Source organism: Rhinoderma darwinii, unplaced genomic scaffold (assembly GCF_050947455.1).
Source record: "Rhinoderma darwinii isolate aRhiDar2 unplaced genomic scaffold, aRhiDar2.hap1 Scaffold_73, whole genome shotgun sequence".
NCBI classification, from domain to species: domain Eukaryota; kingdom Metazoa; phylum Chordata; class Amphibia; order Anura; family Rhinodermatidae; genus Rhinoderma; species Rhinoderma darwinii.
The window spans coordinates 780001-807261 of record NW_027464291.1 but is presented as its reverse complement, the minus strand read 5'-3'; the positions used below and the strand labels follow the sequence as shown (position 1 = coordinate 807261).

Below are 27261 nucleotides of genomic sequence, written 5' to 3'. Positions count from 1 at the left end.
GGATGCTAATGCACAGAGTCCACTACGGGTCTAGGATCAGTGAAATCACTATCACTCTAGGCCTTCTAAGAGTGGAGTCCAAACTGCCTCAGCATCGCAGGGGGGCCCATTCTAATGAAGACAAAGTCCTCCACCCGTTTCCAAAACATTGAGGGGCCACTCAAAAGAAAGGGGCAGTCGAGCCGAAGCTGCAGACGGTTGTCTTCATCCTGAATTTGTATTTAATCCTCATCCTAACTTTTGTTTCTTTCCTAAGTTTAAAAAAGCATATTTACCCTAGTACAGAGTTCTACTAATACTGATGTAACATTTAGGTGACAGATTAATACATTTTTTGTTTGGATTGGCCTCCCTAAATCTTTTTGACATAACAACAGTTCGCCCATGGGATGCTAATGCACAGAGTTTACCCCGAGTCTAGGATCAGTGAAATCATCATCACTCTAGGCCTTCTAAGAGTGGAGTCCAAACTGCCTCAGCATCACAGGGGGCCCATTCTAATGAAGACAAATTCCTCCAACCGTTTCCAAAACATTGAGGGGCCACTCAAATGTAAGGGGCAGTCGAACCGAAGCTGCAGGCGTTTGTAATAATTCAGAATTTTTATTTAATCCTCATCCTAACTTTTTTTTGTTTCCTAAATTTCAAAAAGCATATTTACCCTAGGACAGAGATCTACTAACACTGATGTAACATTTAGGTGACAGATTAATACATTTTTTGGTTGGATTGGCTAACCTAAATCTTTTTGACATAACAACAGTTCGCCCATGGGATGCTAATGCACAGAGTCCACTACGGGTCTAGGATCAGTGAAATCACTATCACTCTAGGCCTTCTAAGAGTGGAGTCCAAACTGCCTCAGCATCGCAGGGGGGCCCATTCTAATGAAGACAAAGTCCTCCACCCGTTTCCAAAACATTGAGGGGCCACTCAAAAGAAAGGGGCAGTCGAGCCGAAGCTGCAGACGGTTGTCTTCATCCTGAATTTGTATTTAATCCTCATCCTAACTTTTGTTTCTTTCCTAAGTTTAAAAAAGCATATTTACCCTAGTACAGAGTTCTACTAATACTGATGTAACATTTAGGTGACAGATTAATACATTTTTTGTTTGGATTGGCCTCCCTAAATCTTTTTGACATAACAACAGTTCGCCCATGGGATGCTAATGCACAGAGTTTACCCCGAGTCTAGGATCAGTGAAATCATCATCACTCTAGGCCTTCTAAGAGTGGAGTCCAAACTGCCTCAGCATCACAGGGGGCCCATTCTAATGAAGACCAAGTCCTCCACCCGTTTCCAAAACATTGAGGGGCCACTCAAATGTAAGGGGCAGTCGAACCAAAGCTGCAGGCGTTTGTAATAATTCAGATTTTTTATTTAATCCTCATCCTAACTTTTTTTTGTTTCCTAAATTGAAAAAAGCATATTTACCCTAGGACAGAGATCTACTAACACTGATGTAACATTTAGGTGACAGATTAATACATTTTTTGGTTGGATTGGCTAACCTAAATCTTTTTGACATAACAACAGTTCGCCCATGGGATGCTAATGCACAGAGTCCACTACGGGTCTAGGATCAGTGAAATCACTATCACTCTAGGCCTTCTAAGAGTGGAGTCCAAACTGCCTCAGCATCGCAGGGGGGCCCATTCTAATGAAGACAATGTCCTCCACCCGTTTCCAAAACATTGAGGGGCCACTCAAAAGAAAGGGGCAGTCGAGCCGAAGCTGGAGACGGTTGTCTTCATCCTGAATTTGTATTTAATCCTCATCCTAACTTTTTTTTCTTTCCTAAGTTTAAAAAAGCATATTTACCCTAGTACAGAGTTCTACTAATACTGATGTAACATTTAGTTGACAGATTAATCAATTTTTTATTTGGATTGGCCTCCCTAAATCTTTTTGACATAACAACAGTTCGCCCATGGGATGCTAATGCACAGAGTTTACCCCGGGTCCAGGATCAGTGAAATCATCATCACTCTAGGCCTTCTAAGAGTGGAGTCCAAACTGCCTCAGCATCGCAGGGGGGCCCATTCTAATGAAGACAATGTCCTCCACCCATTTCCAAAACATTGAGGGGCCACTCAAAAGAAAGGGGCAGTCGAGCCGAAGCTGGAGACGGTTGTCTTCATCCTGAATTTGTATTTAATCCTCATCCTAACTTTTGTTTCTTTCCTAAGTTTAAAAAAGCATATTTACCCTAGTACAGAGTTCTACTAATACTGATGTAACATTTAGGTGACAGATTAATACATTTTTTGGTTGGATTGGCTAACCTAAATCTTTTTGACATAACAACAGTTCGCCCATGGGATGCTAATGCACAGAGTCCACTACGGGTCTAGGATCAGTGAAATCACTATCACTCTAGGCCTTCTAAGAGTGGAGTCCAAACTGCCTCAGCATCGCAGGGGGGCCCATTCTAATGAAGACAATGTCCTCCACCCGTTTCCAAAACATTGAGGGGCCACTCAAAAGAAAGGGGCAGTCGAGCCGAAGCTGCAGACGGTTGTCTTCATCCTGAATTTGTATTTAATCCTCATCCTAACTTTTGTTTCTTTCCTAAGTTTAAAAAAGCATATTTACCCTAGTACAGAGTTCTACTAATACTAATGTAACATTTAGTTGACAGATTAATCAATTTTTTATTTGGATTGGCCTCCCTAAATCTTTTTGACATAACAACAGTTCGCCCATGGGATGCTAATGCACAGAGTTTACCCCGTGTCTAGGATCAGTGAAATCATCATCACTCTAGGCCTTCTAAGAGTGGAGTCCAAACTGCCTCAGCATCGCAGGGGGCCCATTCTAATGAAGACAAATTCCTCCACCCGTTTCCAAAACATTGAGGGGCCACTCAAATGTAAGGGACAGTCGAACCGAAGCTGCAGGCGTTTGTAATAATTCTGATTTTTTATTTAATCCTCATCCTAACTTTTGTTTGTTTCCTAAATTTAAAAAAGCATATTTACCCTAGGACAGAGATCTACTAACACTGATGTAACATTTAGGTGACAGATTAATACATTTTTTGGTTGGATTGGCTAACCTAAATCTTTTTGACATAACAACAGTTCGCCCATGGGATGCTAATGCACAGAGTCCACTACGGGTCTAGGATCAGTGAAATCACTATCACTCTAGGCCTTCTAAGAGTGGAGTCCAAACTGCCTCAGCATCGCAGGGGGGCCCATTCTAATGAAGACAAAGTCCTCCACCCGTTTCCAAAACATTGAGGGGCCACTCAAAAGAAAGGGGCAGTCGAGCCGAAGCTGCAGACGGTTGTCTTCATCCTGAATTTGTATTTAATCCTCATCCTAACTTTTGTTTCTTTCCTAAGTTTAAAAAAGCATATTTACCCTAGTACAGAGTTCTACTAATACTGATGTAACATTTAGGTGACAGATTAATACATTTTTTGTTTGGATTGGCCTCCCTAAATCTTTTTGACATAACAACAGTTCGCCCATGGGATGCTAATGCACAGAGTTTACCCCGAGTCTAGGATCAGTGAAATCATCATCACTCTAGGCCTTCTAAGAGTGGAGTCCAAACTGCCTCAGCATCACAGGGGGCCCATTCTAATGAAGACAAATTCCTCCAACCGTTTCCAAAACATTGAGGGGCCACTCAAATGTAAGGGGCAGTCGAACCGAAGCTGCAGGCGTTTGTAATAATTCAGAATTTTTATTTAATCCTCATCCTAACTTTTTTTTGTTTCCTAAATTTAAAAAAGCATATTTACCCTAGGACAGAGATCTACTAACACTGATGTAACATTTAGGTGACAGATTAATACATTTTTTGGTTGGATTGGCTAACCTAAATCTTTTTGACATAACAACAGTTCGCCCATGGGATGCTAATGCACAGAGTCCACTACGGGTCTAGGATCAGTGAAATCACTATCACTCTAGGCCTTCTAAGAGTGGAGTCCAAACTGCCTCAGCATCGCAGGGGGGCCCATTCTAATGAAGACAAAGTCCTCCACCCGTTTCCAAAACATTGAGGGGCCACTCAAAAGAAAGGGGCAGTCGAGCCGAAGCTGCAGACGGTTGTCTTCATCCTGAATTTGTATTTAATCCTCATCCTAACTTTTGTTTCTTTCCTAAGTTTAAAAAAGCATATTTACCCTAGTACAGAGTTCTACTAATACTCATGTAACATTTAGGTGACAGATTAATACATTTTTTGTTTGGATTGGCCTCCCTAAATCTTTTTGACATAACAACAGTTCGCCCATGGGATGCTAATGCACAGAGTTTACCCCGAGTCTAGGATCAGTGAAATCATCATCACTCTAGGCCTTCTAAGAGTGGAGTCCAAACTGCCTCAGCATCACAGGGGGCCCATTCTAATGAAGACCAAGTCCTCCACCCGTTTCCAAAACATTGAGGGGCCACTCAAATGTAAGGGGCAGTCGAACCAAAGCTGCAGGCGTTTGTAATAATTCAGATTTTTTATTTAATCCTCATCCTAACTTTTTTTTGTTTCCTAAATTGAAAAAAGCATATTTACCCTAGGACAGAGATCTACTAACACTGATGTAACATTTAGGTGACAGATTAATACATTTTTTGGTTGGATTGGCTAACCTAAATCTTTTTGACATAACAACAGTTCGCCCATGGGATGCTAATGCACAGAGTCCACTACGGGTCTAGGATCAGTGAAATCACTATCACTCTAGGCCTTCTAAGAGTGGAGTCCAAACTGCCTCAGCATCGCAGGGGGGCCCATTCTAATGAAGACAATGTCCTCCACCCGTTTCCAAAACATTGAGGGGCCACTCAAAAGAAAGGGGCAGTCGAGCCGAAGCTGGAGACGGTTGTCTTCATCCTGAATTTGTATTTAATCCTCATCCTAACTTTTGTTTCTTTCCTAAGTTTAAAAAAGCATATTTACCCTAGTACAGAGTTCTACTAATACTGATGTAACATTTAGTTGACAGATTAATCAATTTTTTATTTGGATTGGCCTCCCTAAATCTTTTTGACATAACAACAGTTCGCCCATGGGATGCTAATGCACAGAGTTTACCCCGGGTCCAGGATCAGTGAAATCATCATCACTCTAGGCCTTCTAAGAGTGGAGTCCAAACTGCCTCAGCATCGCAGGGGGGCCCATTCTAATGAAGACAATGTCCTCCACCCATTTCCAAAACATTGAGGGGCCACTCAAAAGAAAGGGGCAGTCGAGCCGAAGCTGGAGACGGTTGTCTTCATCCTGAATTTGTATTTAATCCTCATCCTAACTTTTGTTTCTTTCCTAAGTTTAAAAAAGCATATTTACCCTAGTACAGAGTTCTACTAATACTGATGTAACATTTAGGTGACAGATTAATACATTTTTTGGTTGGATTGGCTAACCTAAATCTTTTTGACATAACAACAGTTCGCCCATGGGATGCTAATGCACAGAGTTTACCCCGTGTCTAGGATCAGTGAAATCATCATCACTCTAGGCCTTCTAAGAGTGGAGTCCAAACTGCCTCAGCATCGCAGGGGGCCCATTCTAATGAAGACAAATTCCTCCACCCGTTTCCAAAACATTGAGGGGCCACTCAAATGTAAGGGACAGTCGAACCGAAGCTGCAGGCGTTTGTAATAATTCTGATTTTTTATTTAATCCTCATCCTAACTTTTGTTTGTTTCCTAAATTTAAAAAAGCATATTTACCCTAGGACAGAGATCTACTAACACTGATGTAACATTTAGGTGACAGATTAATACATTTTTTGGTTGGATTGGCTAACCTAAATCTTTTTGACATAACAACAGTTCGCCCATGGGATGCTAATGCACAGAGTCCACTACGGGTCTAGGATCAGTGAAATCACTATCACTCTAGGCCTTCTAAGAGTGGAGTCCAAACTGCCTCAGCATCGCAGGGGGGCCCATTCTAATGAAGACAATGTCCTCCACCCGTTTCCAAAACATTGAGGGGCCACTCAAAAGAAAGGGGCAGTCGAGCCGAAGCTGGAGACGGTTGTCTTCATCCTGAATTTGTATTTAATCCTCATCCTAACTTTTGTTTCTTTCCTAAGTTTAAAAAAGCATATTTACCCTAGTACAGAGTTCTACTAATACTGATGTAACATTTAGTTGACAGATTAATCAATTTTTTATTTGGATTGGCCTCCCTAAATCTTTTTGACATAACAACAGTTCGCCCATGGGATGCTAATACACAGAGTTTACCCCGTGTCTAGGATCAGTGAAATCATCATCACTCTAGGCCTTCTAAGAGTGGAGTCCAAACTGCCTCAGCATCGCAGGGGGCCCATTCTAATGAAGACAAAGTCCTCCACCCGTTTCCAAAACATTGAGGGGCCACTCAAATGTAAGGGGCAGTCGAACCGAAGCTGCAGACGTTTGTAATAATTCTGATTTTTTATTTAATCCCCATCCTAACTTTTGTTTGTTTCCTAAGTTTAAAAAAGCATATCTACCCTAGGACAGAGATCTACTAACACTGATGTAACATTTAGGTGACAGATTAATACATTTTTTGGTTGGATTGGCTAACCTAAATCTTTTTGACATCACAACAGTTCGCCCATGGGATGCTAATGCACAGAGTCCACTACGGGTCTAGGATCAGTGAAATCACTATCACTCTAGGCCTTCTAAGAGTGGAGTCCAAACTGCCTCAGCATCGCAGGGGGGCCCATTCTAATGAAGACAATGTCCTCCACCCGTTTCCAAAACATTGAGGGGCCACTCAAAAGAAAGGGGCAGTCGAGCCGAAGCTGGAGACGGTTGTCTTCATCCTGAATTTGTATTTAATCCTCATCCTAACTTTTGTTTCTTTCCTAAGTTTAAAAAAGCATATTTACCCTAGTACAGAGTTCTACTAATACTGATGTAACATTTAGTTGACAGATTAATCAATTTTTTATTTGGATTGGCCTCCCTAAATCTTTTTGACATAACAACAGTTCGCCCATGGGATGCTAATGCACAGAGTTTACCCCATGTCCAGGATCAGTGAAATCATCATCACTCTAGGCCTTCTAAGAGTGGAGTCCAAACTGCCTCAGCATCGCAGGGGGCCCATTCTAATGAAGACAAAGTCCTCCACCCGTTTCCAAAACATTGAGGGGCCACTCAAATGTAAGGGACAGTCGAACCGAAGCTGCAGGCGTTTGTAATAATTCAGATTTTTTATTTAATCCTCATCCTAACTTTTGTTTGTTTCCTAAATTTAAAAAAGCATATTTACCCTAGGACAGAGATCTACTAACACTGATGTAACATTTAGGTGACAGATTAATACATTTTTTGGTTGGATTGGCTAACCTAAATCTTTTTGACATAACAACAGTTCGCCCATGGGATGCTAATGCACAGAGTCCACTACGGGTCTAGGATCAGTGAAATCACTATCACTCTAGGCCTTCTAAGAGTGGAGTCCAAACTGCCTCAGCATCGCAGGGGGGCCCATTCTAATGAAGACAATGTCCTCCACCCGTTTCCAAAACATTGAGGGGCCACTCAAAAGAAAGGGGCAGTCGAGCCGAAGCTGCAGACGGTTGTCTTCATCCTGAATTTGTATTTAATCCTCATCCTAACTTTTGTTTCTTTCCTAAGTTTAAAAAAGCATATTTACCCTAGTACAGAGTTCTACTAATACTGATGTAACATTTAGGTGACAGATTAATACATTTTTTGTTTGGATTGGCCTCCCTAAATCTTTTTGACATAACAACAGTTCGCCCATGGGATGCTAATGCACAGAGTTTACCCCGAGTCTAGGATCAGTGAAATCATCATCACTCTAGGCCTTCTAAGAGTGGAGTCCAAACTGCCTCAGCATCGCAGGGGGCCCATTCTAATGAAGACAAAGTCCTCCACCCGTTTCCAAAACATTGAGGGGCCACTCAAATGTAAGGGGCAGTCGAACCGAAGCTGCAGGCGTTTGTAATAATTCAGATTTTTTATTTAATCCTCATCCTAACTTTTGTTTGTTTCCTAAATTTAAAAAAGCATATTTACCCTAGGACACAGATCTACTAACACTGATGTAACATTTAGGTGACAGATTAATACATTTTTTGGTTGGATTGGCTAACCTAAATCTTTTTGACATCACAACAGTTCGCCCATGGGATGCTAATGCACAGAGTCCACTACGGGTCTAGGATCAGTGAAATCACTATCACTCTAGGCCTTCTAAGAGTGGAGTCCAAACTGCCTCAGCATCGCAGGGGCGCCCATTCTAATGAAGACAAAGTCCTCCACCCGTTTCCAAAACATTGAGGGGCCACTCAAAAGAAAGGGGCAGTCGAGCCGAAGCTGCAGACGGTTGTCTTCATCCTGAATTTTTATTTAATCCTCATCCTAACTTTTGTTTCTTTCCTAAGTTTAAAAAAGCATATTTACCCTAGTACAGAGTTCTACTAATACTGATGTAACATTTAGGTGACAGATTAATACATTTTTTGTTTGGATTGGCCTCCCTAAATCTTTTTGACATAACAACAGTTCGCCCATGGGATGCTAATGCACAGAGTTTACCCCGAGTCTAGGATCAGTGAAATCATCATCACTCTAGGCCTTCTAAGAGTGGAGTCCAAACTGCCTCAGCATCGCAGGGGGCCCATTCTAATGAAGACAAAGTCCTCCACCCGTTTCCAAAACATTGAGGGGCCACTCAAATGTAAGGGGCAGTCGAACCGAAGCTGCAGGCGTTTGTAATAATTCAGATTTTTTATTTAATCCTCATCCTAACTTTTGTTTGTTTCCTAAATTTAAAAAAGCATATTTACCCTAGGACACAGATCTACTAACACTGATGTAACATTTAGGTGACAGATTAATACATTTTTTGGTTGGATTGGCTAACCTAAATCTTTTTGACATAACAACAGTTCGCCCATGGGATGCTAATGCACAGAGTCCACTACGGGTCTAGGATCAGTGAAATCACTATCACTCTAGGCCTTCTAAGAGTGGAGTCCAAACTGCCTCAGCATCGCAGGGGGGCCCATTCTAATGAAGACAATGTCCTCCACCCGTTTCCAAAACATTGAGGGGCCACTCAAAAGAAAGGGGCAGTCGAGCCGAAGCTGCAGACGGTTGTCTTCATCCTGAATTTGTATTTAATCCTCATCCTAACTTTTGTTTCTTTCCTAAGTTTAAAAAAGCATATTTACCCTAGTACAGAGTTCTACTAATACTGATGTAACATTTAGGTGACAGATTAATACATTTTTTGTTTGGATTGGCCTCCCTAAATCTTTTTGACATAACAACAGTTCGCCCATGGGATGCTAATGCACAGAGTTTACCCCGAGTCTAGGATCAGTGAAATCATCATCACTCTAGGCCTTCTAAGAGTGGAGTCCAAACTGCCTCAGCATCGCAGGGGGCCCATTCTAATGAAGACAAAGTCCTCCACCCGTTTCCAAAACATTGAGGGGCCACTCAAATGTAAGGGGCAGTCGAACCGAAGCTGCAGGCGTTTGTAATAATTCAGATTTTTTATTTAATCCTCATCCTAACTTTTGTTTGTTTCCTAAATTTAAAAAAGCATATTTACCCTAGGACACAGATCTACTAACACTGATGTAACATTTAGGTGACAGATTAATACATTTTTTGGTTGGATTGGCTAACCTAAATCTTTTTGACATAACAACAGTTCGCCCATGGGATGCTAATGCACAGAGTCCACTACGGGTCTAGGATCAGTGAAATCACTATCACTCTAGGCCTTCTAAGAGTGGAGTCCAAACTGCCTCAGCATCGCAGGGGGGCCCATTCTAATGAAGACAATGTCCTCCACCCGTTTCCAAAACATTGAGGGGCCACTCAAAAGAAAGGGGCAGTCGAGCCGAAGCTGCAGACGGTTGTCTTCATCCTGAATTTGTATTTAATCCTCATCCTAACTTTTGTTTCTTTCCTAAGTTTAAAAAAGCATATTTACCCTAGTACAGAGTTCTACTAATACTGATGTAACATTTAGGTGACAGATTAATACATTTTTTGTTTGGATTGGCCTCCCTAAATCTTTTTGACATAACAACAGTTCGCCCATGGGATGCTAATGCACAGAGTTTACCCCGAGTCTAGGATCAGTGAAATCATCATCACTCTAGGCCTTCTAAGAGTGGAGTCCAAACTGCCTCAGCATCGCAGGGGGCCCATTCTAATGAAGACAAAGTCCTCCACCCGTTTCCAAAACATTGAGGGGCCACTCAAATGTAAGGGGCAGTCGAACCGAAGCTGCAGGCGTTTGTAATAATTCAGATTTTTTATTTAATCCTCATCCTAACTTTTGTTTGTTTCCTAAATTTAAAAAAGCATATTTACCCTAGGACACAGATCTACTAACACTGATGTAACATTTAGGTGACAGATTAATACATTTTTTGGTTGGATTGGCTAACCTAAATCTTTTTGACATAACAACAGTTCGCCCATGGGATGCTAATGCACAGAGTCCACTACGGATCTAGGATCAGTGAAATCACTATCACTCTAGGCCTTCTAAGAGTGGAGTCCAAACTGCCTCAGCATCGCAGGGGGGCCCATTCTAATGAAGACAATGTCCTCCACCCGTTTCCAAAACATTGAGGGGCCACTCAAAAGAAAGGGGCAGTCGAGCCGAAGCTGCAGACGGTTGTCTTCATCCTGAATTTTTATTTAATCCTCATCCTAACTTTTGTTTCTTTCCTAAGTTTAAAAAAGCATATTTACCCTAGTACAGAGTTCTACTAATACTGATGTAACATTTAGGTGACAGATTAATCAATTTTTTATTTGGATTGGCCTCCCTAAATCTTTTTGACATAACAACAGTTCGCCCATGGGATGCTAATGCACAGAGTTTACCCCGTGTCTAGGATCAGTGAAATCATCATCACTCTAAGCCTTCTAAGAGTGGAGTCCAAACTGCCTCAGCATCGCAGGGGGCCCATTCTAATGAAGACAAAGTCCTCCACCCGTTTCCAAAACATTGAGGGGCCACTCAAATGTAAGGGGCAGTCGAACCGAAGCTGCAGACGTTTGTAATAATTCAGATTTTTTATTTAATCCTCATCCTAACTTTTGTTTGTTTCCTAAGTTTAAAAAAGCATATCTACCCTAGGACAGAGATCTACTAACACTGATGTAACATTTAGGTGACAGATTAATACATTTTTTGGTTGGATTGGCTAACCTAAATCTTTTTGACATCACAACAGTTCGCCCATGGGATGCTAATGCACAGAGTCCACTACGGGTCTAGGATCAGTGAAATCACTATCACTCTAGGCCTTCAAAGAGTGGAGTCCAAACTGCCTCAGCATCGCAGGGGGGCCCATTCTAATGAAGACAAAGTCCTCCACCCGTTTCCAAAACATTGAGGGGCCACTCAAAAGAAAGGGGCAGTCGAGCCGAAGCTGCAGACGGTTGTCTTCATCCTGAATTTTTATTTAATCCTCATCCTAACTTTTGTTTCTTTCCTAAGTTTAAAAAAGCATATTTACCCTAGTACAGAGTTCTACTAATACTGATGTAACATTTAGGTGACAGATTAATACATTTTTTGTTTGGATTGGCCTCCCTAAATCTTTTTGACATAACAACAGTTCGCCCATGGGATGCTAATGCACAGAGTTTACCCCGAGTCTAGGATCAGTGAAATCATCATCACTCTAGGCCTTCTAAGAGTGGAGTCCAAACTGCCTCAGCATCGCAGGGGGCCCATTCTAATGAAGACAAAGTCCTCCACCCGTTTCCAAAACATTGAGGGGCCACTCAAATGTAAGGGGCAGTCGAACCGAAGCTGCAGGCGTTTGTAATAATTCAGATTTTTTATTTAATCCTCATCCTAACTTTTGTTTGTTTCCTAAATTTAAAAAAGCATATTTACCCTAGGACACAGATCTACTAACACTGATGTAACATTTAGGTGACAGATTAATACATTTTTTGGTTGGATTGGCTAACCTAAATCTTTTTGACATAACAACAGTTCGCCCATGGGATGCTAATGCACAGAGTCCACTACGGGTCTAGGATCAGTGAAATCACTATCACTCTAGGCCTTCTAAGAGTGGAGTCCAAACTGCCTCAGCATCGCAGGGGGGCCCATTCTAATGAAGACAATGTCCTCCACCCGTTTCCAAAACATTGAGGGGCCACTCAAAAGAAAGGGGCAGTCGAGCCGAAGCTGCAGACGGTTGTCTTCATCCTGAATTTGTATTTAATCCTCATCCTAACTTTTGTTTCTTTCCTAAGTTTAAAAAAGCATATTTACCCTAGTACAGAGTTCTACTAATACTGATGTAACATTTAGTTGACAGATTAATCAATTTTTTATTTGGATTGGCCTCCCTAAATCTTTTTGACATAACAACAGTTCGCCCATGGGATGCTAATGCACAGAGTTTACCCCGGATCCAGGATCAGTGAAATCATCATCACTCTAGGCCTTCTAAGAGTGGAGTCCAAACTGCCTCAGCATGGCAGGGGGCCCATTCTAATGAAGACAAAGTCCTCCACCCGTTTCCAAAACATTGAGGGGCCACTCAAATGTAAGGGACAGTCGAACCGAAGCTGCAGGCGTTTGTAATAATTCCGATTTTTTATTTAATCCTCATCCTAACTTTTGTTTGTTTCCTAAGTTTAAAAAAGCATATTTACCCTAGGACAGAGATCTACTAACACTGATGTAACATTTAGGTGACAGATTAATACATTTTTTGGTTGGATTGGCTAACCTAAATCTTTTTGACATAACAACAGTTCGCCCATGGGATGCTAATGCACAGAGTCCACTACGGGTCTAGGATCAGTGAAATCACTATCACTCTAGGCCTTCTAAGAGTGGAGTCCAAACTGCCTCAGCATCACAGGGGGGCCCATTGTAATGAAGACTAAGTCCTCCACCCGTTTCCAAAACATTGAGGGGCCACTCAAAAGAAAGAGGCAGTCGAGCCGAAGCTGCAGACGGTTGTCTTCATCCTGAATTTGTATTTAATCCTCATCCTAACTTTTGTTTCTTTCCTAAGTTTAAAAAAGCATATTTACCCTAGTACAGAGTTCTACTAATACTGATGTAACATTTAGGTGACAGATTAATAAATTTTTTATTTGGATTGGCCTCCCTAAATCTTTTTGACATAACAACAGTTCGCCCATGGGATGCTAATGCACAGAGTTTACCCCGTGTCTAGGATCAGTGAAATCATCATCACTCTAGGCCTTCTAAGAGTGGAGTCCAAACTGCCTCAGCATCGCAGGGGGCCCATTCTAATGAAGACAAAGTCCTCCACCCGTTTCCAAAACAATGAGGGGCCACTCAAATGTAAGGGGCAGTCGAACCGAAGCTGCAGACGTTTGTAATAATTCTGATTTTTTATTTAATCCTCATCCTAACTTTTGTTTGTTTCCTAAGTTTAAAAAAGCATATCTACCCTTGGACAGAGATCTACTAACACTGATGTAACATTTAGGTGACAGATTAATACATTTTTTGGTTGGATTGGCTAACCTAAATCTTTTTGACATCACAACAGTTCGCCCATGGGATGCTAATGCACAGAGTCCACTACGGGTCTAGGATCAGTGAAATCACTATCACTCTAGGCCTTCTAAGAGTGGAGTCCAAACTGCCTCAGCATCGCAGGGGGGCCCATTCTAATGAAGACAAAGTCCTCCACCCGTTTCCAAAACATTGAGGGGCCACTCAAAAGAAAGGGGCAGTCGAGCCGAAGCTGCAGACGGTTGTCTTCATCCTGAATTTTTATTTAATCCTCATCCTAACTTTTGTTTCTTTCCTAAGTTTAAAAAAGCATATTTACCCTAGTACAGAGTTCTACTAATACTGATGTAACATTTAGGTGACAGATTAATACATTTTTTGTTTGGATTGGCCTCCCTTAATCTTTTTGACATAACAACAGCTCGCCCATGGGATGCTAATGCACAGAGTTTACCCCGAGTCTAGGATCAGTGAAATCATCATCACTCTAGGCCTTCTAAGAGTGGAGTCCAAACTGCCTCAGCATCGCAGGGGGCCCATTCTAATGAAGACAAAGTCCTCCACCCGTTTCCAAAACATTGAGGGGCCACTCAAATGTAAGGGGCAGTCGAACCGAAGCTGCAGGCGTTTGTAATAATTCAGATCTTTTATTTAATCCTCATCCTAACTTTTGTTTGTTTCCTAAATTTAAAAAAGCATATTTACCCTAGGACAGAGATCTACTAACACTGATGTAACATTTAGGTGACAGATTAATACATTTTTTGGTTGGATTGGCTAACCTAAATCTTTTTGACATAACAACAGTTCGCCCATGGGATGCTAATGCACAGAGTCCACTACGGGTCTAGGATCAGTGAAATCACTATCACTCTAGGCCTTCTAAGAGTGGAGTCCAAACTGCCTCAGCATCGCAGGGGGGCCCATTCTAATGAAGACAATGTCCTCCACCCGTTTCCAAAACATTGAGGGGCCACTCAAAAGAAAGGGGCAGTCGAGCCGAAGTTGCAGACGGTTGTCTTCATCCTGAATTTGTATTTAATCCTCATCCTAACTTTTGTTTCTTTCCTAAGTTTAAAAAATCATATTTACCCTAGTACAGAGTTCTACTAATACTGATGTAACATTTAGGTGACAGATTAATACATTTTTTGTTTGGATTGGCCTCCCTAAATCTTTTTGACATAACAACAGTTCGCCCATGGGATGCTAATGCACAGAGTTTACCCCGAGTCTAGGATCAGTGAAATCATCATCACTCTAGGCCTTCTAAGAGTGGAGTCCAAACTGCCTCAGCATCGCAGGGGGCCCATTCTAATGAAGACAAAGTCCTCCACCCGTTTCCAAAACATTGAGGGGCCACTCAAATGTAAGGGGCAGTCGAACCGAAGCTGCAGGCGTTTGTAATAATTCAGATTTTTTATTTAATCCTCATCCTAACTTTTATTTGTTTCCTAAATTTAAAAAAGCATATTTACCCTAGGACAGAGATCTACTAACACTGATGTAACATTTAGGTGACAGATTAATACATTTTTTGGTTGGATTGGCTAACCTAAATCTTTTTGACATAACAACAGTTCGCCCATGGGATGCTAATGCACAGAGTCCACTACGGGTCTAGGATCAGTGAAATCACTATCACTCTAGGCCTTCTTAAGGGTATGTTCACACGCTGAGAGGCAGTTACGTGTGAAAAGACAGACTGTTAACAGCTGCCTCGTTTCACACGTAAAAGCTCCTCCTCGTAATTTACGAGGCGTCTGTGACGCTCGTAAACCTTGAGCCGTGCTTCATTGATTTCAATGAAGAACGGCTCAAATTACGTGGCAAAGAAGTGCCCTGCACTTCTTTGCCGAGGCAGTAAATTTACGCGTCGTCGTTTGACAGCTGTCAAACGACGACGCGTAAATTACAGGTCGTCTGCACAGTACGTCGGCAAACCCATTCAAATGAATGGGCAGATGTTTGCCGACGTCATGCAGCCCTATTTTCAGACGTAAAACGAGGCATAATACGCCTCGTATACGTCTGAAATTTGGCAGTGTGAACATACCCTAAGAGTGGAGTCCAAACTGCCTCAGCATCGCAGGGGGGCCCATTCTAATGAAGACAATGTCCTCCACCCGTTTCCAAAACATTGAGGGGCCACTCAAAAGAAAGGGGCAGTCGAGCCGAAGCTGCAGACGGTTGTCTTCATCCTGAATTTGTATTTAATCCTCATCCTAACTTTTGTTTCTTTCCTAAGTTTAAAAAAGCATATTTACCCTAGTACAGAGTTCTACTAATACTGATGTAACATTTAGGTGACAGATTAATCAATTTTTTATTTGGATTGGCCTCCCTAAATCTTTTTGACATAACAACAGTTCGCCCATGGGATGCTAATGCACAGAGTTTACCCCGTGTCTAGGATCAGTGAAATCATCATCACTCTAGGCCTTCTAAGTGTGGAGTCCAAACTGCCTCAGCATCGCAGGGGGCCCATTCTAATGAAGACAAAGTCCTCCACCCGTTTCCAAAACATTGAGGGGCCACTCAAATGTAAGGGGCAGTCGAACCGAAGCTGCAGACGTTTGTAATAATTCAGATTTTTCATTTAATCCTCATCCTAACTTTTGTTTGTTTCCTAAGTTTAAAAAGCATATCTACCCTAGGACAGAGATCTACTAACACTGATGTAACATTTAGGTGACAGATTAATACATTTTTTGGTTGGATTGGCTAACCTAAATCTTTTTGACATCACAACAGTTCGCCCATGGGATGCTAATGCACAGAGTCCACTACGGGTCTAGGATCAGTGAAATCACTATCACTCTAGGCCTTCTAAGAGTGGAGTCCAAACTGCCTCAGCATCGCAGGGGGGCCCATTCTAATGAAGACAAAGTCCTCCACCCGTTTCCAAAACATTGAGGGGCCACTCAAAAGAAAGGGGCAGTCGAGCCGAAGCTGCAGACGGTTGTCTTCATCCTGAATTTTTATTTAATCCTCATCCTAACTTTTGTTTCTTTCCTAAGTTTAAAAAAGCATATTTACCCTAGTACAGAGTTCTACTAATACTGATGTAACATTTAGGTGACAGATTAATAAATTTTTTATTTGGATTGGCCTCCCTAAATCTTTTTAACATAACAACAGTTCGCCCATGGGATGCTAATGCACAGAGTTTACCCCGTGTCTAGGATCAGTGAAATCATCATCACTCTAGGCCTTCTAAAAGTGGAGTCCAAACTGCCTCAGCATCGCAGGGGGCCCATTCTAATGAAGACAAAGTCCTCCACCCGTTTCCAAAACATTGAGGGGCCACTCACATGTAAGGGGCAGTCGAACCGAAGCTGCAGACTTTTGTAATAATTCTGATTTTTTATTTAATCCTCATCCTAACTTTTGTTTGTTTCCTAAGTTTAAAAAAGCATATTTACCCTAGGACAGAGATCTACTAACACTGATGTAACATTTAGGTGACAGATTAATACATTTTTTGGTTGAATTTGCTAACCTAAATCTTTTTGACATAACAACAGTTCGCCCATGGGATGCTAATGCACAGAGTCCACTACGGGTCTAGGATCAGTGAAATCACTATCACTCTAGGCCTTCTAAGAGTGGAGTCCAAACTGCCTCAGCATCACAGGGGGGCCCATTCTAATGAAGACAAAGTCCTCCACCCGTTTCCAAAACATTGAGGGGCCACTCAAAAGAAAGGGGCAGTCGAGCCGAAGCTGCAGACGGTTGTCTTCATCCTGAATTTTTATTTAATCCTCATCCTAACTTTTGTTTCTTTCCTAAGTTTAAAAAAGCATATTTACCCTAGTACAGAGTTCTACTAATACTGATGTAACATTTAGGTGACAGATTAATACATTTTTTGTTTGGATTGGCCTCCCTAAATCTTTTTGACATAACAACAGTTCGCCCATGGGATGCTAATGCACAGAGTTTACCCCGAGTCTAGGATCAGTGAAATCATCATTACTCTAGGCCTTCTAAGAGTGGAGTCCAAACTGCCTCAGCATCACAGGGGGCCCATTCTAATGAAGACAAATTCCTCCAACCGTTTCCAAAACATTGAGGGGCCACTCAAATGTAAGGGGCAGTCGAACCGAAGCTGCAGGCGTTTGTAATAATTCAGAATTTTTATTTAATCCTCATCCTAACTTTTTTTTGTTTCCTAAATTTAAAAAAGCATATTTACCCTAGGACAGAGATCTACTAACACTGATGTAACATTTAGGTGACAGATTAATACATTTTTTGGTTGGATTGGCTAACCTAAATCTTTTTGACATAACAACAGTTCGCCCATGGGATGCTAATACACAGAGTCCACTACGGGTCTAGGATCAGTGAAATCACTATCACTCTAGGCCTTCTAAGAGTGGAGTCTAAACTGCCTCAGCATCGCAGGGGGGCCCATTCTAATGAAGATAAAGTCTTCCACCTGTTTCCAAAACATTGAGGGGCCACTCAAAAGAAAGGGGCAGTCGAGCCGAAGCTGCAGACGGTTGTCTTCATCCTGAATTTTTATTTAATCCTCATCCTAACTTTTGTTTCTTTCCTAACTTTAAAAAGCATATTTAACCTAGGAACAGCATTCTACTGATACTGCGGTAAGATTTAGGTGACAGATTAATCCATTTTTTTTGTTGGATTGGCTAACCTAAATCTTTTTGACATAGCAACAGTTCGCCCATGGGAGGCTAATGCACAGAATCCACTCCAGGTCTAGGATCAGTGAAATCACCATCACTCTAGTCCTTCTAAGAGTGGAATCCAAACTGCCTCAGCATCGCAGAAAGCCCATTCTATTGAAGACAAAGTCCTCCACCCGTTTCCAAAACATTGAGGGTTTAACAAGAGTAAAAGTCAATCAGTAGTAGTACTAAATGTCTAGGTGCAACTCTGGCCTAAATCCTAAATCTTGCCCATCATAAGATTCTAGTGTGGTAGCATTTGTTATGTAAACATTTATAAAATTGTCTTTTTCTGACCTGTGTTAGGACAATTAACTTTACCAGCTTTACAAAGTCTTTGCTCTGTGTCATTTGCACGTGTGACTACACATGTCAAACATTGTTCCATATCATTAATGTACCATTGAGTTATACTCTAAAAAAAGATTAATCCCTATTATGTTGGCATACAAACATGACCACAGTATTGCCTATACTCCCGGCGGTAGCATCAATGCAAATAAATACACCTTTGAGAAAGGCCCACACAACCATGGCTTTTTAACCCATGGCGACCTATCCAACAATAATTTAGTCGCTCTCCACTTATTGAGGGTTTTGTTAAATAAATTAGGTGCACATGTACCTTGTAATAATTCTCCCTGAATCAAAGGAGTAGCCAAATAAGGCTTAATAGGGCTTACTCTTGAGGAAAATGGAGAATGAGAACAAGTTCAACAGTTTGTTAACTATCTTTTCTTTAGATTCATGTATCTTCAGTAACCCATTGTTCCACGGCTCTTTTAATTGGTCTTGCAACTCCCTCTTATGCATCAGAGGCCTATTATTCGATAATCGTAGGTATCAGTACCATTTCTGTTTGCAGTAATATTCAATGCAATCTTGTATTTGGCAGAGGTCACGTTGGAGTATGCGATGTTGGTTGGTAAGAGTGTCGTCAGATTGCTTTAACCCCTTCCCGACATGCGCCGTACATGTACGGCGCTGTCGGGAGGTGCTTCCCGCAAAGCGCCGTACATGTACGGCGCAGTGATTGTGCGGGCTCAGAAGCAGAGCCGGCACCATCACCGCGGGGTGACAGCTGTATTATACCGCTGGCACCCTCCTGTAACTGCCAGGACCGGAGCTATTCTCCGATCCGGCAGATTAACCCCTCAGATGCTGCGCTCAATAGAGCGCAGCATCTGATAGGTTTTCACCCTACCGGCAACCCAGTGACGCAATCGCTGGGTTGCTGTGGCAATCGGACACCAGAAAATGGCGTCCGAGTCTGCCTTGTACGGGAGCCGATGAGGACCCGCCTGCGGCGTGTCCTCATAGGCTTGCTGTCAGTGAATAACTGACAGCGCTAACACACTGCACTTCGTATGTAGTACAGTGTATTAGAGTAGCGATCGGGGCATCAGGCCCTCATGTCCCCTAGTGGGACAAGTCAGAAAAGTAAAAAAAAGTTAATAAAAATGTGGTAAAACAATAAAAACACACACATTTAAAATAAAAATAAAGCTAAACTGACTTTTTTTCCCATAGTAAGTCTTTTATTATGGGAATACCGTAAAAATAAAAAAAACTATACATAATTGGTATCGCCACGTCCGTAACGACCCAAACTACAAAACTATTATGTAGTTTATTCCGCACGGTGAACGCCGTAAAAAAAAACATGAAAAACAACGCCAGAATCTTTGTTTTTAGGTCACATCTCCTTCCAAAAAATGCTATAAAAAGTGATCAAAAAGTCACATTTACTCCAAAATAGTACTAATAAAAACGACAATTCGTCCCGCAAAAAATAATCCCGACACCGCTTTGTGCACGCAAAAATAAAAAAGTTATGGGTCTTAGAATATGGCGACACAGAAAACAAATGATTTTATAAAAAAAGTGATTTTATTGTGCAAAAGCCGCAATACATAAAAAAAACTATATAAATTTGGTATCACCGTAATCGTATCGACCCGCAGAATAAAGCTAACATGTAATTTAGGACGCACTGTGGATGCCGATAAAAAAAACAATAAAAAACGATTCCAGAATTGCTTGTTTTTGGTAATTTCCTTTACCAAAAAATGAAATAAAAAGTGATCAAAAAGTCGTATGTGTTCTAAAATGATACCAATAAAATCTACAGCCCCTCTCGCAAAAAACAAGCCCGCATACCGCTCAATCAACTGAAAAACAAAAAAGTTACGGCACTAGTAATGCGGTGATGAAAAAAAAAAAATCTCAATGCGCAGGCCGGAGGGGAACATTCCTTCAGTTTCAGGACCCTAGTATTTAGGAACTAGGAAGGGAAGGGACATCACACATCCGCTGGAAGCGAGGGCGCCCGTATTATACCAGCGCAAAACTTTCCCACTAATATTTCCCAAACTACGAAGGAGAAAAAGTCCCCAAAAGGTGCAGAGCGTTACAAAAGGGGGATAAGAAAGAAAACCGTTTACCAGTGTGACACCGGCCTGCACATAACGGATCGCTTCACATCGTAACACACACCTATGGATAATTGTATTATTTACCCCATTATTTTACCCTCTTATTATGCCCTGATGTACCCCGCACAGCTTACATATACACTGATGTACTCCGCACAGATTACATATACCCTGATGTACTCCGCACAGCTTACATATAGCACTGATATACTCCGCACAGATTACATATGCCACCACATTATAAACTGAAATAACAGCAAAACTCAAACAAAACTACCAAGCAAAATCCATGCTCAAAATGGCGGTCTATTCCTTCTTAGCCCTACAGTGTGCCCAAACAGCAATTTATGGCCACAAGTAAGGCATTACCATACCCGGGAGAACCCGCTTAACAATTTATGGGGTAAGATTCTCTAGGGGCACAACATCTTGTGCGGTGAATGGGCAGATCAGTGGAAAAATTGCAATTTTCACTTTGCACCTTCCACTGCGTATTCATTTCAGAAAAATTCTAGTCTAAATTCTCACTAAACCCCTTGATAAATGCCTTTAGGGGTGTAGTTTCTAAAACGGGGTCACTTTTGTTTGGTACATCAGGGGTTTTGCAAATGCAACATGGAGTCCGCAAACCATTCCAGAAAAATCTACGCTCCAAAAGATAAATACCGCTCCTTTTCTTCTGAATGCTCCCATATACGTAAACAGCCTATTATAACCACATATGGGGTGTTACCGTACTCGGGAGAAATTACTTTACAAATGTTGTGGTGCTTTTTCTTCTCTATTCCTTGTAAAAATGAAAAATGTTGATCTAAAACTACATCTTGTTGGAAAAAAAAAATATTTTTCATTTTCATAGCTTAATTCTAATTAATTCAGCAAAAAACCTTTGGGATAAAAATTTTCACTATACTCCTAGATGATTCCTCAGGGGGTGCAGTTTTCCAAATGGAGTCAATTTTGGGGTGTTTCCACTGTATTAGTACTACAGGGGCTAAGCAAATGTGACATGGCGCCCAGACACTATCCAAAATCCAAATGGTGCTAGTTCCATTCTGAGCCCTACCGTGTGTCCAAACAGCCGTTTCTGACCACATGTGGGGTATTGTTTTACTCGGGAGAAGTTGCTTTACTAATTTTATGGTGCTTTTTCTCCTTCAGTCCTTGTGGAAATGAAAAAAAAATACCTAAACCTACATTTTATTTGAAAAAATGTAGATTTTCATTTTTACGGCCTACTTCCAATAAGTTCTGTAAAACACCTGTGGGGTCAAACTGCTCACTGTACTCCTAGATAATTTCCTCATGGGGTGTAGTTTCCAAAATGGGGTCACTTGTTGGGGGTTTCCACTGTTTTGTCCCCTCAGGGGCTTTGCAAATGCGACATGGCCTCCGCAAACCATTCCTGCTAAATTTGAGTTCCAAAAGCCAAATGGCGCTCTTTCCCTTCTCAGCCTCGCCGTGTCTCCAAACAGCCGTTTATTACTACATGTGGGGTATTGTTTTACTCGGGAGAAATGTCTTTACAAATTTTATGGTGCTTTTTCTCCTTTAGTCCTTGTGGAAATGAAAAAAAATTAGCTAAACCTAAATTTTATTTGAAAAAATGTAGATTTTCATTTTCACAGCCTACTTCCAAAAATTTCTGCAAAAAACCTGTGGGGTCAAAATGCTCACTATACCCCTAGATAATTTCCTCAAGGGGTAAAGTTTCCAAAATGGGGTCACTTGTTGGGGGTTTCCACTGTTTTGTCCCCTCAGTTGCTTTGCAAATGCGACATGGCCTCCGCAAACCATTCCTACTAAATTTGAGCTCCAAGAGCCAAATGGTGCTCTTTCCCTTCTAAGCCCTGCCGTGTGTCCAAACAACCGTTTATTACCACATGTGGGGTAATGTTTTACTCAGGAGAAATTGCTCTACAAATGTTGTGGTGCTTTTTCTACTTTAGTTCTTTTGGAAATGAAAAAAAATTAGCTAAACATACATTTTATTTGAAAAAATGTAGATTTTCATTTTCATGGCCTAGTTCCAAAAATTTTTGCAAAAAAACTGGCCAGTCAAAATGCTTGCTACAACCCTAGATAAATTCCTTGTGGGGTGTAGTTTCCCAAATGGGGTCACTTTTGGGGGATTTCCACTGTTTTAGTTCCACAAGACCTGTTCAAAGCTGACATGGTGCCTAAAATATATTCTAATAAAAAGGAGACCCAAAATCCACCAGGTGCTCCTTTGCTTCTGAGGCCGGTGCTTCAGTCCAGTAGCACACTAGAGCCACATGTGGGATATTTCCTAAAACTGCAGAACCTGGAAAATAAATATTGAGTTGCATTTCTTGGGTAAAACATTCTGTGGTACAAAAAAAATGGATTCAAAATGAATTTCTGAAAAAAAATAATGAACTTTGTAAATTTCACCTCTACTTTGCCTTAATTCCTGCGCAATGTCTAAAGGGTTAAGAAACTTTCTAAATGCTGTTTTGAATACTTTGAGGGGTGCAGTTTTTAAAATGGGGTGACTTATTGGGGGTTTCTATTATCTAAGGACCTCAAAGCCACTTCACATCTGAACTGGCCCCTGTAAAAATAGCATTTTGAAATTTTCTTGAAAATGTGAGAAATTGCTGCTAAAGTTCTAAGACTTGTAACGTCCTAGAAAAATAAAATGATGTTCAAAAAACGATGCCAATCTAAAGTAGACATATGGGGGATGTTAGTTAGCAACATTTTTGTGTGGTATAACTGCCTGTCTTACAAGCAGATACATTTAAATTGAGAAAAATGCAAATTTTTGCAATTTTTCGCTAAATTTTGGTGTTTTTCACAATTAAATACTGAATGTATCGGGAAAATTTTGCCAGTAACATAAAGTCCAATGTGTCACGAGAAAACAATCTCAGAATCACTTGGATAGGTAAAAGCATTCCGGAGTTATTACCACATAAAGTGAAACATGTCAGATTTGAAAAATGAGGCTCTGTGTAATGGCAGGAAGGAGGTGAAGGGAACAAGTGAGCCCTAATCTACCCACCGCCCTGTCCCTGCCTACTTGCAACGACCCGCCCTAGGCGACGGGGTACAACTTGGCGGCGGTCCCTACTCTGTCTAAGTGCAAGGGAGTACAAACAGGGAACACGCAAGGGAAGGGGCAGTAGGCCACGGAACGCCGCGAGGAAACGGAGCGGTGAATGAGCCAGTCAGGATCAGGATGTAGTGGAGTATACAAACGCAGAGCACGGAGCAGGAAGCAAGCCAGGGGCAAAGCGAAGCAGGATAAGCGGAACTGAAGCAAGGCAGAAGCACGGCAGAAGCAGGCTGGAGCAAGGCAGCAGTGGGGCCTGGAATCCAAGAAGAATAACAAGCACTGAGGAAGAGAACACGGCAGGTATAAATGAACAGGACAGGGGGCGGAGCTAACTCCGACTGACCAGGCCGCGATAGGCTCTCCCACTCCTGAGCCTGCCACCCTGGTTGGTGGGAGCCGGTGTCAGTCTAAGAGGTCTGGCCTCAGGTGTCGACTGATTAATCTCGGGAGTATACACAGACGTAGTACCTGGCAGATCCTTTACACTCTGTCAGGAAGGTCAAAAGCGGCCAAAGAGGGAAGGGGTTAAGGAAGAATGATGGCAGAAAGTCGATAATCGTAGGTATCAGTACTTCCGATTTAGTTTGCAGTAATATACAATTCACTCCTGTATTTCACTGAAGTCACGTTGGAGTATTCTATGTTGTTTGGTAAGAGTGTTGTTGTCAGATTGCTTTAAGAAAAGAATGATGTCAGAAAGCTGAAATACATAGACTATGATGTATAGAGCTACAAGCAATGAAACTCCATAGTCCTTTGTCTGGTTTAGGTCCAAGTGTATTGAAGAAGTCGGCCATTGCAGAGTTTCAGGAGACTGGCTGTCATCAAATACTGTAGAATCTAATGCTATTATTCTTGACCTCTTGTAGGGGAGCAAAGAACAGTACCTGTTGCATCTGTTTCATGTGAGGTGGGCTTACATGAAGCAACCTCCTTCTTCTCACCTGGGGGTCTTCTGTGCGGTATATTATCCTCAGACCCACTTATCTTTTCCTCCAGGTCAAGGAATTTTCCGTCTAACAGAGGATCAAGTTACAACTGCTCGCAGGTCTCCAGTAATAATTGGTTTCTCTCACGGGTGATGAGTGGGTCTAAATAATATGTGCAGATTTCTTCACATAGGAAGAATCGATCCAGGTATCTCTTCTTTCACACCTCACGGCAGTAAGGATGGTCAGCAGCAGTACCTTGAAGAGACTTCTCCAAAGCACTGTAAATAAACCAGAATGTAAAACTAATTGATCATTATAAAGTTTCACAGATTAACGGAATAAGTCTCTTCAGTACATTTATGTTGAGCCTCCTGCACCTGAGTCTTAACTCTCTCAGGCTGGGTTTACACTGTGCGTTTTTGCCATGAATTTTTTTTGTTTTGGTAGATAAACTAACGTGGAAGTTCATCAAACCAAACAAAAAAAGAATGCTAAAAACGCAACAAAAACACACATTGTAAACCAAGCCTAAAACTTCTTCTGAAGCCTTATCACATATTGGACAAGGGTGTCATGTGACAAATATAGTTCTGAGTCTGTAGGTGTTATGGGCAACCTGGGTAATTTTCGAACAAAATTTCATAAGGAGTTAGTACATGGTCGGTGGGGGTCCCAGTAGTGGGGCCCTTAGCGATCATATATTTATCACCTATCCAGTGGATAGGTGATAAATGTTCTTAGTGGGAAAACCCTTTAGCTTAAAGGGGTTTTCCAGTCCTAAGAAATTGTAGGAATTTCTTGACATAAATTTCTTGGTTTTGTATAACGGTCATTTAAGCACGACCATCTTTCTGAAAGCAACAGCGGTGAATTCTTTATTGCACGCATCATCGTTTTATACTCCTCATATTGTGCGTTCCATCCCGACAGGCCAATTCTTGAGGGCTAAATGAGTGATTTAATTCTAATCGGAATTTTAAAGAACAGGCCTCAAATCTGAAAAAGAGATTAAGACAACGTGGCTACAGAAATATAGATGCTGAAAAAGGATGCCAAAGAGCAAGGAGTACTAATCGGGACATTCTGTTGAGACAAAAGGTACGTAGATCAAAGGAAATCTGGTCAGATTTGTAACCAACTCTAACACACAATGGCAGAATGATGCCGATCTTAGGGGTGTTCTTCCACACCGACCATTGATGGTGGCTAAAAGAAGCAGAACACTAAAGGACATGTTAGTAAGAAGCCATTATGTACCTCCCTGTGTGTCATCGGGCCCTAAGTGGGGCTCATTCCCATGTGGCCACTGCTCTATCTGTAGCATGATTGTTAAGACAGACACATTTTGTGATTCATCAGGATGTGATGAACACAAAATTGTGCACGTCATTAATTGCAGTACCACGGGGGTCATATATCGCGCTACATGCACTTGTGGTTTGATATACGTGGGTATGACCACACGAGATCTGAGGGTACGCACCCAGGAACATGCCAAGGATATCAGGGCAGCAGTGAAATTGGACCCTCAGAAACTCATCAAATTTAAACCAATACCTAAGCACTTTAGGGAGAAACACAAGGGCAGATGTCAGGATTTAAAAGTTCCTGAAATTGCTAAACTTTCTTTGGGCTCCCGAGGAGGGAATCTAGCCAAACGTCATGAGCAAATTGAATGTCGTTGGATCATAAAGTTACGCACCCAAGCTCCTTTGGGCCTGAATGAGAAGGTATCATTTGTGCCTTTCTTATAGTATGGCTTTGCACAGATTGTGAACAATATTGCCAGTGATATCCCCCTTTGCAGTATTTTGGGGATTCTTCCATTTTTATATTAAATGTTAGGACTTCTACTGGGGATTGTTGTTTGGTTTGGTTTGATGGGTTGTATATTTTGATTTTATTCTTTATCTTTTTTGAGTAACTGTATACTCCTTTTCTGGGTATAACGCCCGTTCATCGGCTGATTGTAACGTTTATGCAGCCGAAAATATTACCGTTGTTGGCAGCACATCTCCCTGTTCATTTTTTTTTTTTACATAGACCAAAAGAATATTAAAAATAAAAACATTTTCGCTCAAAAGCAGTGGATTTTTTTTTTTAACATATCTGGAATCGCGACACCTGTAAAAGTCCAAACTGTTACAATATAAAATGAAAGCCCCAAAATCGCTGTGTTTTTTAGTCACCTCGTATCCCACAAAAGAATTTACTAAAAAGTGGTCAAAAAGTCTTATGTACCCCAAAATGGTACAAATTAAAACTACAGCTCGGCCTGCAGAAAATAAGCCCTCATATAGACGGAAAAATTAAAAAGTTATGTCTCAGAATATGGCAACACAAAACAAATTTTATTTTTAATAATGAATTTTCTCCTTGTAAGGGCTTGTCCACACGTAACAAAAATGGCTGCGTATTTTCCATTCGGAGTTGCGAACGGATAATATGCAGCAGAATACAGTAGCAGCAAAGTGGGTGTGAATGAGCGAATGTTATCCACACGCTGCATAAAATGTCAGTCCTGAAATTCACCTGCTGTATGTAAATTCCTGCTGCGGGCAGTGGACTGAATTCCTGCGTTTTTCAGAGGAAATGTCACCATCTCACAGACTTGGAAAAAAACCGCAGCA

At 41.4% G+C, this 27261-nt stretch overlaps 1 long non-coding RNA gene across 2 annotated transcripts in view; it reads right to left on the bottom strand.

Annotated features, from left to right (window-relative positions):
* LOC142729640 (uncharacterized) overlaps nt 1-27261 on the bottom strand; it is a 222291-nt gene that overhangs the window by 183423 nt on the left and 11607 nt on the right. The window contains exon 6 of one of the 2 annotated variants that reach the window (XR_012878404.1): nt 24566-24909. The exons of the other annotated variant lie outside the window; for it this stretch is intronic. This is a non-coding gene — a long non-coding RNA (uncharacterized LOC142729640). Of the gene's footprint in view, nt 1-24565; nt 24910-27261 lie in introns of those variants that run through there. 2 annotated transcript variants of the gene reach the window in all.